The sequence below is a fragment of the Xyrauchen texanus genome, chromosome 36 (genome assembly GCF_025860055.1).
Source record: "Xyrauchen texanus isolate HMW12.3.18 chromosome 36, RBS_HiC_50CHRs, whole genome shotgun sequence".
NCBI lineage: Eukaryota > Metazoa > Chordata > Actinopteri > Cypriniformes > Catostomidae > Xyrauchen > Xyrauchen texanus.
This window is the reverse complement of record NC_068311.1, coordinates 39,140,315-39,151,679: the sequence shown is the minus strand read 5'-3', so window position 1 is coordinate 39,151,679 and position 11,365 is coordinate 39,140,315.

The window sequence follows — 11,365 nt, the reverse complement described above, 5'->3', positions numbered from 1 at the left end:
AAGAAACCTGCCTGCTCTTGTGTCAGCAGTACACGTACACGGCTCAGCCACGAGCCACTGTAGTGGCCAGACCATTTCCGGCACCTCAGAAAATTCCTGAATGAACTCGATGTATTTGCCCGCTTTTATACCCGTATGTCCCCAGGGTATGCATATACTGTCTGCCTAATTTCCATTGGCCTTTTTTCATAGATCAGAGGCATATTCGGCGCTCAAGACAGACCCCTAGTGTCACTTCTTCCACACAACATCTCATTCCCTCCATCAGGGAACGGAGGTTACATCCGTAACCTAGACATTATTAAATAAATATTTTGCTCCAAAACGCATTGGCCATAATTAGTGGCACCCTTTATTCAATACTTTTTGCAACTTGCCTTTGCCAAGATAGCAGTCTTCTTATATTACCTTATATGGTTGGAGAACACCTGCAAAGGGATCTGAGACCATTCCTCCACACAGAATCTCTACAGATTCTTCAAATTTATGTTGTCCTTGGTAATTGGCTGATGAAGGCTTTTGTTGACAATTGTTAGTCTATGCATTCCATTCCAAGATCGTAGTCCATCAGACAGAGGTGATGCAGGCAGAGATCAGGGATGTGAAACGCAGTTCAACCTGGCCAGTAATTTCGATGAGGCTCGGTGTTGTCCATCCTAAATCCAAGGTTCAGACAATGGCATATGAAGTATCCCATCTCTTATGGTTGGAGTTGGCATCAGTTCATCCTCTGAAGTCCATCATAATAGACTGAAATGATGTTTGGCTGACACCGGCTGCATTTAGTCATCATCATTCAGCAACACGTAGCAGTGGAATCCAACACGAAGCAGGAATGGTGCTGGATCCAGCCGGTTCTGGTGACCTCAGGATAGGAGTCCCGAGATTGAGACAGGGAAACAAATAAAATAATATTAGCATAGATGTCATTCAATTTATTGAAGAGTTATAAATCATGATCAATGTTTCTGGTTTCTGGTTCTGGCAGACCCAACTAAAGCAGCCTAATTGTGGGTTGGAGGATAAATTAGGTGTATGCCTGGCTAAGTAGATGAGTCTTTAGACTAGACTTAAACTGAGGGAGTGTGTCTGCATCTCGAACAGTGTTAGGGAGACCATTCCATAGTTTAGGAGCCAAATATGAAAAGGATCCTTTTGTGGATTTTGAGTTTTTTGGTCCAATAATTAGTACCTCTGTTTTCTCAGAATTGAGTAGAAGGACATCTGGCCATCCAATCTTTTATTTCATTGATACACTCTGATAATTTCGAGAATTGTGAAATCACATCAGGTTTTGAAGAAATATAAAGTTGTGTATCGTCGGCATAGCAGTGGAAACTTATTCCACGATTCCTGATAATATCTCCCAGGGAAGAATATACATGGAGAAAAGCAGAGGCCCTAAAACTGATCCCTGTGGCACTCCATATTTTTCTTTTGTTTGGTTTGACAATCCTCTCCGGGAACCAGCACCTTATCGTGGTGGAGAGGTTTGTGTGCCCTTATGATCCTGAGGGTTGTGTTGTCTGGAGCCATGTGCTCCTGGTAGGGTCTCCCAAGGCAAAGTGGTCTCAGGTGAGGGGCCAGACTAAGAATGGTTCACAATGACTCATGGATAAAACGGCAAGAGGAGGAGTTACCCTGCCCGGAGGAAGCCCGGGGCCCCTGTCTGGAGCCAGGCCCAGATGGAGGGCTCGTCGGCGAGCGCCTGGTGGCCGGGTTTGTCACGGAGTCCGGCCGGGCACAGCCCGAAGAAGCGACGTGGAACCCCCCTCTACATCCCTTGGGCCCACCACCCATTGGAGGAACCGCAGGAGTCGGGTGCGCTGCCATATGGGCGGCAGTGAAGGCCGTGGGCCTCGACGGACCAGACCCGGGCAGCAAAGGCTTGCTCTGGGGACGTGGAATGTCACCTCACTGGGGGGGAAGAAGCCGGAACTAGTGAGGGAGGTGGAGCGTTACCAGTTGTATCTGGTGGGGCTTACATCGACGCACAGTTTTGGCTCTGGATCCGTACTCCTGGATAAGGGATGGACTCTATTCTTCTCTGGAGTTTCCCAGGGTGTGAGGCGACGGGCGGGTGTGGGGATACTCACGAGTCCCAGGCTGAGCGCCACTACGTTGGAGTTTACCCCGGTGGACGAGAGGGTCGCCTCCCTACGCCTATGGGTTGTGGGGGGAAAACTCTGACTGTTGTCTGTGCATATGCACCGAACAGCAGTTCAGAGTATTCGGCCTTCTTGGAGACCCTGAATGGAGTCCTGAATAGGGCCCCAGTAGGGGACTCCATAGTGATGCTGGGTGACTTCAACGCACACGTGGGAAATGACAGGGACACCTGGAAAGGCGTGATTGGGAGGAATGGCCTCCCTGATCTGAACTCAAGTGGATGTTTGTTATTAGACTTCTGTGCTAGTCATGGATTATCTATAACAAACACCATGTTCGAACATAAGGATGCTCATAAGTGTACGTGGTACCAGAGCACCCTAGGCCGAAGGTCGATCTGAGGCCATATGTGTTGGACACTCGGGTAAAGAGAGGGGCAGAGCTGTCAACCGATCTCCATCGGGTGGTGAGTTGGGTCAGGGGGTGGGGAAAGACTCTGTACAGACCTGGGAAGCCCAAGCGAGTAGTGCGGGTGAACTGGGAACGTTTGGAGGAGGTCCCTGTCCGCGAGATCTTCAACTCACACCTCCGGCGGAGCTTTTCAGGCATCCCTGTGGAGGTTGGGGACATTGAACCGGAGTGGGCAATGTTCAAAGCTTCCATTGCCGAAGCCGCGGTGGAGAGCTGCGGCCTCAAGGTTTTAGGTGCCGCAAGGGGTGGTAACCCTCGAACACCGTGGTGGACACTGGTGGTCAGGGAAGCCGTCCGACTGAAGAAAGAGGCCTTCCGGAATTTGTTGTCCCGGAGGTCTCTGGAGGCAGTTGCAATGTACCGACAGGCCCGAAGGGCTGCGGCCTCGGCCGTGAGGGAGGCAAAGCAGTGGGTCTGGGAAAAGTTCAGAGAAGCCATGGAGAAGGACTTTCGGTCCGCACCAAAGTGCTTCTGGAAAACCGTCCGCCACCTTAGGAGGGGGAAATGGGGAACCATTCAAGCTGTATACAGCAAAGATGGGACGCTGTTGACCTCAACCGAGGAGGTTATTGGGCGGTGGAAGGAACACTTTGAAGAACTCCTAAATCCCAACACGCCCTCTATGGTAGAGGCAGAGCCGGAGGATGATGGGGGATCAGATTCTATTTCCCTGGGGGAGGTCACTGAGGTAGTCAAACAACTCCGCAGTGGCAAAGCCCTGGGGATTGATGAGATCCGACCAGAAATGCTGAAAGCTTTGGATGTGGAGGGGGTGTCATGGATGACACGCCTCTTCAACATTGCGTGGAAATCTGGGACAGTGCCTAAGGTGTAGCAGAACAGGGTGGTGGTTCCCCTCTTCAAAAAGGGGGATCAGAGAGTGTGTGCCAACTACAGGGGTATAACACTTCTCAACCTCCCTGGTAAAGTTTACTCCAAGGTGCTGGAGAGGAGGGTTCGGCCGATTGTCGAACCTCGGATTGAAGAGGAACAATGCGGTTTTCGTCCTGGCCGTGGAACGACGGACCAGATCTTTACTCTCGCAAGGATCCTGGAGGGGGCCTGGGAGTATGCCCATCCGGTCTACATGTGTTTTGTGGATCTGGAGAAGGCGTATGTCCGGGTCCCCCGGGAGAGACTGTGGGAGGTGCTGCGGGAGTACGGGATGGGGGGGTCCCTTCTTAGGGTGATCCAATCCCTGTACGTCCAAAGCGAGAGCTGTGTCCGGGTCCTCGGCACGAAGTCGAGTTCATTCCATTTGGGAGTTGGTCTCCACCAAGGCTGCGCTTTGTCACCAATCCTGATTGTGATATTCATGGACAGGATATCGAGGCGTAGTCGGGGTGGGGAAGGTGTGCGGTTCGGTGGGCTGGGGATCTCATCAATGCATTTTGCAGATGATGTTGTCTTCATGTCATCATCGGTCCGTGACCTTCAGCTCTCACTGGATCGCTTGGCAGTCGAGTGTGAAGCAGCTGGGATGAGGATTAGCACCTCTAAATCTGAGGCCATGGTTCTCAGCAGGAAACCGATGGAGTGCGTACTCCAGGTAGGGAATGAGGTTTTGCCCCAAGTGAAGGAGTTCAAGTACCTCGGGGTCTTGTTCACGAGTGAGGGGACAATGGAGCGGGAGGTTGGCTGGAGAATTGGGGCAGCGGGGGTGGTATTGCACTCGCTCTATCGCACCGTTGTCACGAAAAGAGAGCTGAGCCGAAAGGCAAAGCTCTCGATCTACCGGTCAATTTTTGTTCCTACCCTCACCTATGGTAATGAAGGTTGGGTCATGACTGAAAGAACTAGGTCGCGAGTACAAGCGGCCGAAATGGGCTTCCTCAGAAGGGTGGCGGGCTTCTCCCTTAGAGATAGGGTGAGGAGCTCAGTCATCCGTGAGGAGCTCGGAGTAGAGCTGCTGCTCCTTTGCGTTGAAAGGAGTCAGTTGAGGTGGTTTGGGCATCTGGTAAGGATGCCCCCTGGCCGCCTCCCTAGGGAGGTGTTTCAGGCACGTCCAGCTGGGAGGAGGCCTCGGGGAAGACCCAGGACTAGGTGGAGAGATTACATCTCCACACTGGCCTGGGAACGCCTCGGGGTCCCCCAGTCAGAGTTGGTTAATGTGGCTCGGGATAGGGAAGTTTGGAGCCCCCTGCTGGAGCAGCTGCCCCCGTGACCCGACTTCGGATAAGCGGTTGAAGATGGATAGATGGATGGATGGATGGATGGATGGTTTGACAATTCCTCATTTACATAGACAAAGTGGTAGCGGTCTGCTAAATATGACCTAAACCATGCTAATGCAACTCCTTAAATGCCAACATAATTCTCTAGCCTATTCAAGAGAATGTTGTGATCTATCGTGTCAAATGCAGCACTGGTAAGATCTAAAAGCATTAGAAGAGAAATGCAGCTGCGATCAGATGATAAGAGCAAGTCATTTGTAACTCTGATAAGTGCAGTCTCTGTACTGTGATGAGGCCTAAATCCTGACTGAAATTCTTCATATGTACTATTTCTCTGTAGAAATGAACATATTTGGGAGGATACTACCTTTTCTAGTATTTTTGACATAAACGGGAGATTTGAAATTAGTCTATAATTCGCCAGTTCTCCAGGATCAAGTTGTGGCTTCTTAATAAGCAGTTTGATAACTGCCATTTTAAAGTTTCTTGGGACATGTCCTAAGCATAGCGAGGATTGTCATGGAAAATCGTGATGAATCTCTCTAAGTTGTAAGAAAACTCTCGGAGTCTTGAGATCCAGATGCCAAAGTTGTAGTTTATTGAACACCAACAAACATGAGACCGGTCAGCTGTCCGTTCTGACTCTCTTAGTCCAAAACCTCCTCTTCTATACAGTTTGTTATCTCATTTCTACGCCCCTTCGTTATTTTTGTAACCAATGGATACTATTTGCCACCATTATCTTAAAGAGCCTTTTGATATCTTTTTACTGGTAAACTTGGCTTTAGTCTATCTTTTTAATTAATTTGACCACTAGTTGTTTTTACTCCTTATCTTCAACTGTGTTTCAAGGTCATTATTTTGTTACAGCTGGGTGCTCTTTGTGGCCTCTGCAGCATCAACACTTTTAGTAACCTCATATGCTCTCTCCTGGGTCACACAAAGTACATCAACTTTAGAAACACCTGTGTAAGAGACAAACAGCCATGTCCTCATCACATACCTTTTACCTTTGCCCTACATTTCAGTGAACCCTCATAATGAGGCGACCTCGTTTGTTCATACATAGTATCATCCAATTAATGAAAGAAAATACAAGCTGCAAAGATATTTATCATACATCCAGCTCATTAGAACAAGACACCATGTCAGAAATATATCATATAAGAGATATCTAACTTATTAAAAGTATTTTGTAAGAAATGCATCCTGTATTTTAATGAGACACACCATATATTTTAGAGATACGTGTCAGCGTAAAGGAAATACATCAAGGATATATGTCAGAATACAACTAATTAACAGATTACATTATGTTTTCAAGGTTATACACCATATATCCCCCCCCTCTGAGACTTATAAAAGTCTTACACTCTGCCTCAAACTAAAGTACAGTCACACAAGCCAGCCTGTCCCATTCCATCATGTAGCCAAAGTAGGCCACTCAGTCCACTATCCAATGCCGTCTTTATGGGGCTGCACTCTGCAGAACTTGGGACCAAACCTCACCCTCCACACTTGGCTAGGAAGGAGTAAAAGATCCCAGTCCTCTAGCTATCACTGTTCAGACAATTCCGGTAGCCTCGAGCGCTATCTGGTGGTGTGATGGAGCAGCGGGTTTTTAAACCACCAGTTGAGTCTATTTGCTCTTGCAGCCAAGCACTGAGGTGCTCATCGCTCCTTTCTTCAAATACCTCCCTCACATGTCTTCTCTTGGCAATTGTTTCACATGTATATTTTGCTTAAACATAATCATCAGCAACACTACTTCTACTTGATTAGGTACATTGTAATAAAGATATACTTCATTCATCATTATAATTAATTGGTTAAATTGAGAGTAATAGGGGAATATGTCAAAAATAACAAACAAAACACCCCTAACTCCTTTCTTGAGTTGCTATCTATTCTGTTATGTAAAATGAAAGTACAATAGTCATGCTATCTCCCTTACTATCAAAAACATGAGAAAAGTGTTCAAAAATAAAATTCCCCTTAAATTCCGGTGTTATTCCTGGATTGCTTCTCAGTAAATCTCATCAAGTTCATCCAATCCTGGCCCAATGGTACAGTATCTAGTTTCTATCCCTGTTCCCGGTGGTAGCATTGAAACAGTTACCATTTGTTTAGCCACTGTTCTAGTCATTATTGAGCTCAGAATGGGTATAATACAACAAAACAATAATCCAAATAATGTCAGTCCTATAACTACTGTTATTATTATTTTCATTAGCCCCATCTTCCATGAACCAAAAAGATCATCAAACCATGTCCCAACAAGCTGATCTCTACCTGCATTAGATTTAACTTCCTTTCGCAGGTCATGCAGTTTCTTCATTGCCTGGGTAAAAGCTCCTTCTGGAGATGTATTATTTGGTACGTATCAGCAATCTGCTCCGAACATAACACATACTCCTCCTTTATCTGCTAATAACCAATTCAGTGCTTGATGATTTTGCCATGCCATTTTACTAGTGGCTGCTAATTGGTCTCCTAATGCCTCCAGTGCCTCGTCAGTATAGTTTATAAATCTTTGTTGGTTATAGAAAATATAATTAATCCATTCTACATTTTTGTTGGGTGTTACCCATACGAACACTGACTCAAAGCCTGATTTAATCTCATCTCTAGCTTTAAACTTTTGAGGTATTCCTCTTGGCCAATTGCATCCAGGTAGACATCATGTTCTGGGGTGTACGTTCTTTTCACCCTTGCTTTTGTTGTGTACTAAAGGTTTTGGTGCAGTTTGGATTTCAGAGGGGTCCCATTCTACCATAGTTACTTCTTGTATTAGCCTTACTCTACACAGCACAGTCCTTTCCAGCCTTTAGGTAGTGTGGTTTTCAATTGATCTCCCCCACATAACCAAAAATATTCCGCTATAGTTATAAAATTCTGCCCTAATGTCGCTGTCCACTAAACCTAATCACATTATCATTAAAAAACATTTCATCATCTAAATGCCATATTACTGCATAATTGCCCTTAAATTGTCCTACATTTGTTTTTCCTTTAGTTTTGTTAAAACATTCATACTCCAGTTGTTGATTTATTGTATATGATAATGGGCTTTCTTTTTTCTCATTGTCCACACGTACGTCTAATTTTCTGCATTCATCTCCCCACCCTATCATCTTATAATATTTATCATATTCCGGATGACCCAAGAATGCCAAACATTCTGCTGGGCAGAACAATGTTCTCCCTGTTTTACCCCAATTTTTGGCATAATACTCAGCGCAATGCTTATAACCATACTGATTCGGGACTACTACAATTTTTTTCAAACATTACACAGTTTGTCATTTTTGCTTGCTTAGCTGTATATCTGGCCCATTTATACCAGTCATTTTGATTTGCGTGTTCTAATAGTTCAAGTCAAGTCAAGTCAATTTTATTTGTATAGCGCCTTTCACAACACACATCGTTTCAAAGCAGCTTTACAGAATATCAGCATTAACAGACGATAAAACTGTAATGTCTATAAAGTCAATTAATCATCATTGTGTAATTTAGATAAAATACGATTTTTAATAGTGTTTAAAAATAATTAAATGATAATTGTATTAATAACCCCAGTGAGCAAGCTGTAGGCGAATGTGGCAAGGAACACAAAACTCCATAAGATGTAGATTAATGGAGAAAAATAACCTTGGGAGAAACCAGACTCATAGTTCACATAACATATGTTCCTGCTGACTCTATGGGTTCCATATCATTTTCAAAATGTATTGGCTTTTTCAGTCTTTGGTTGATTATTTTGTCAGGTGTCTTTTTAGGCTGATTATTCGGTTTGTTCTGCTTGGCCAAATTGCTTATCCAGATTCTTAGCTTTTCGGGTTCACCTTTGTTTAATGATCCAGGTGTTCACTTCTTTCTGATTTCTCGTGCTATGTTATCTAGTCTCTGCTCATTCGGGGAAATAATATTGAAGGTCTGAGATGTCAATTGTAGGAAATTCATCATACCATGGTCGTTGTGACAGTCCTTCACCTGGAGAGTCTGGCCTTCCTGGATCGCCTCTCCAATAGGCCCTGTATGGGAGGCAATACCTGTCCCAAATATATTTGTAACAGCATCATCCACACTAATACCTCCTTGAGCTTCCATTCTTTCCTCCATGTCCCACAACGCTTCATTGAGCGCTTGTTGCCTGTTTCATTTCCTTCAGTTGCTTCTGTATCTGTTTCAGCAGTACGATCACTTTCTTCTTGTCTTTCTCCTTCTTCACCTTCCTGGTCCTGTTCCTCTGTGACATGTACTTCCGTCTCACTTTCTATACTTTCCTGCTCTACTGCGGCACTTACTTCAATCCCTCTTTCTGCCGCAGCGTGCAGTTCCCCTACGTGCGTTTGTCCTTCTTCTAATTCCTCTTCTCTTTCCTCAGATTCTGTAGCCAGTTCCTGCTGATCTTCTTCTTCCTCGGGTTCTTGGTTTTGTGCTTGCTGCTCTTCTTCGTCTGAATCTTGCCTCATATTCATCGTTGGGAAGTCCATATTCATAGTTACTTCAATACAGTCCGTCAAGTGCTCTGTACTTTCTGAATTCACTTTCTGGAGTATTTTATTTTAGGTCAGCTTCATTGGAAAGGCCAACCAAGATCCCCAAGGCTGATTGTTGGGAACCCACTCTGCAGTATGCGTTCTTAGAATTGTTCATCTGGGGATCCTGGTCCTTCTTAGGACGTTTCTCTGATAGGCCCTGTATTGGGGGCAACACTTGTCCCAAGTAGGTCAGTAATAACATCCATATTAATATGTCTTTCTTATTCATTGGTATTGTAGGCCGCAATTGTTTTCCACCTTCTCTCCTTCAGCATGTCATCCTGTCCTAACTTGCTTCAATGATGGCAACAGCATAACTATTTCATTTTATATGCATAAAGAACACTGTAATCACCTCAAATGGTTACATGTTTTATATTAACTAACAATCATTAATTTCTGCATTAATTTGATTAATATATTAAATTATTTCCCTTATTACAGTCATTTGCTACACACTTTCTTGTAAGCTAGTAAATGTGTTCACACTCACATACATTGGTAACACTTTAGAATACTGTATCTTACTTAATGCATAACTAATAAGGAATTACTGCAGAACTAATAGGTAATTCTTCATTAACACTTAAGTCACTACTATTAACTACTAAGGAAGATGTGTTAACTAATCAGTATGTAATATCATTTTATAATTGTGTTAAGTAACAATTAACTAATCAATAACTATTGAATTCAGTCATGCCTCCTGATGAACTACTTTTAATTATCTACTAATTCAGCTTCAGAAGAAATAACTGTTAAGTAACTACTAATGAACAGTCATACACAATTAGCCATTAGAATAATCAGGTTGTGGCCCTTTCTTCTTCCTTACTATTAATGTTATTATTACTATGTAAATGCAATATGCAGTTCGTGGAATTACTACACTACCAAAATGAGTCATTTCAGCATATTTAAGAATTTTGGCCTGTATGGTCAATTGCGTTGTGAGTGTGGTCTGTAACCAGAAATCAACTACGGAATGGAGCCCCATCCCCACTATAAGTGACTAGCCAACTTACCTCAGGTAGGTTTATGATTTATATACGGTATAGTGTGTGTGTCTCTTGTTTTCCTCAGCACATATCTCATTAACTTTGGGTAAATTATTCCTGTATGTAAGGCAATGACTGAGGGGAAGGGAAAATACAGGGAACCCATAAGTAATTAATACAGAATTAACACTAAATTATGAGGGAATTACTTACAACCTGGAACAGTATTCTAAAGTGGAAATACAGGGAACCCATGAGTAATTAATAAAGAATGAACACTTAATTATGAGGGAATTACTTACAACCTGGAACAGTATTCTAAAGTGGAAATACAGGGAACCCATGAGTAATTAATAAAGAATTAACACTTAATTATGAGGGAATTACTTACAACCTGGAACAGTATTCTAAAGTAGAAATACAGGGAACCCATGAGTAATTAATAAAGAATTAACACTTAATTATGAGGGAATTACTTACAACCTGGAACAATATTCTAAAGTGGAAATACAGGGAACCCATGAGTAATTAATAAAGAATGAACACTTAATTATGAGGGAATTACTTACAACCTGGAACAGTATTCTAAAGTGGAAATACAGGGAACCCATGAGTAATTAATAAAGAATGAACACTTAATTATGAGGGAATTACTTACAACCTGGAACAGTATTCTAAAGTGGAAATACAGGGAACCCATGAGTAATTAATAAAGAATGAACACTTAATTATGAGGGAATTACTTACAACCTGGAACAGTATTCTAAAGTGGAAATACAGGGAACCCATGAGTAATTAATAAAGAATGAACACTTAATTATGAGGGAATTACTTACAACCTGGAACAGTATTCTAAAGTGAAAATACAGGGAACCCCATTAATGAATGATTATCTGGTACAGAACTGTAATTCCACATTACAAGACGACAAATTATAAGAACATTGGAATTTATTGCAATAAGTGTTGATAACATGCTTTCAATATTTGTTTTAATTGTATTTGCACACTAGAAAACAAACAGAAGGTAAACACTGTCGTAAAGAAAGCATTGTTTTAATACCAAAACT